The sequence below is a fragment of the Chrysochloris asiatica genome, unplaced genomic scaffold, assembly GCF_000296735.1.
Source record: "Chrysochloris asiatica unplaced genomic scaffold, ChrAsi1.0 scaffold00082, whole genome shotgun sequence".
NCBI classification, from domain to species: domain Eukaryota; kingdom Metazoa; phylum Chordata; class Mammalia; order Afrosoricida; family Chrysochloridae; genus Chrysochloris; species Chrysochloris asiatica.
This window is the reverse complement of record NW_006408600.1, coordinates 2507715-2509469: the sequence shown is the minus strand read 5'-3', so window position 1 is coordinate 2509469 and position 1755 is coordinate 2507715.

Below are 1755 nucleotides of genomic sequence, written 5' to 3'. Positions count from 1 at the left end.
CTGATGAAGATCAAAGAGCACAGCCTTTAGTATGGATTACATTTCAATGTCAAGAAAACAAAAATCCTCACCACTGGACCAATGAACAACATTCTTATTAACAGAGAAACGATTGAAGTTGTCAAGGACTTCATTCTTCTTAGATCAATTATCAACACTCACGAAAGCAGCAGTCAAGAAATCAAAAAAGGTATTGCATTAGGCAAATCTGCTGCACAAGAACTCTTTTTAAAGTATTGAAGCGCAAAGGTGTCAGCTTGAGGACTAAGGTGCACCTGACCGAAGCCATGGTATTTTCAATAACCTCATATGTGTACAAAAGCTGGACAGTGAATAAGGAAGACCATAGAAGAATTGACGCATGAATTATGGTGTTGGAGGAGAATATTGAAGGTGCCATAGGTTGCCAAAAGAACCAACAGATCCGTTTTGGAGAAAGCGCAGCCAGAGTTCTCCTTGGAGGCCAAGATGGCCAAACTTCGTCTCTCATACTTCAGATATATTGTCAGGAGAGACCAGTTGCTGGAGAAAGATATCATGTTTGGTAAGGTGTTGGGTCAGAGAAAAAGAGGAAGACCCCCAGTGAGATGGATTGGCCAAGTGGTAGCATCGATGGACTGAAGCGTGACAACAGTAGTGAGGTTGGCTCAGGATCGGGCAGTGTTTCGTTCTGCTGTGCATAAGGTTGCTATGAGTCGCTATCGACTTAATGGCATCTAACAACAACAACAAGAAAACAGTTAATACCTCTATTATTAAAATATATGCACCAACCACTAAAGTCAGTGATGATAAAATTGAAGAATTCTATCAAATTAGTCCATCTGAAAATGACCAAACATGCAATCATGATATATTGATAATTACTGGTAGTTTGAATGCCAAAGTTGGATAAAAGAAGAAGGATCAGTAGTTGGAAAATGTGATCTTGGTGACAGAAATAATGCTGAAGATCACATGGTACAAATTTGCAAGAGCATGACTTTTCAATTGAAATATCTTTTTTTAAACAACACAAAAGATGACTATGGACATGGACTTCACCAGATGGAATACACAGGAATCAAACTGACTATATCTGTGAAATAATAAGTGAAAAAAGTCCATATCATCAGCCAAAACCCAGAGGCAGACTATGGGACAGTACATCAATTTATCATATGCAAATTCTTGCAGAAGACTATTAAAATAAGTCCACCAGAGCCAAGGTATGACCTTGAGCACATCTCACCTCAATTTAGACACTATGTCAAGAACAGATTTGATGCATTAGACACTGATGGCAGAAGACCAGAAGAGCTGTGGGATAGCATCAAAGACATCATATAGCAAGAAAGCAGGAAGTCATTTAAAAGACAGGAAAGAAAGAAAAAACCAAAACTAATGTCATAATAAACTCTGAGATTTCCTTTTGATCATAAAGATGCAAAAGCAAAAGGAAGAAATGAAAAAGTAAATGAGTTTAACAGAAATTTTCAAAGAGCAGCGTAAGAAGACAAGTCAAGGATTATAATAAAATGTGCAAAGACCTCGTGTTAGAAGACCAACAGGAAATAATATGCTCAGCATTTCTTAAGCTGAAAATCACTGAAGAAAAATTTCAAGCCTCAAAGTACAATATTGAAGGACTCCTGGAAGGTATACACAGAGTCACTTTACCACAAGAAATGCTTGTTGTTCAACCATTTCAAGAGGTAGTATAGGATCAAGAACTGATGATACTGATTGAAGAATTGTGAGCTGCATAGAAGTTAT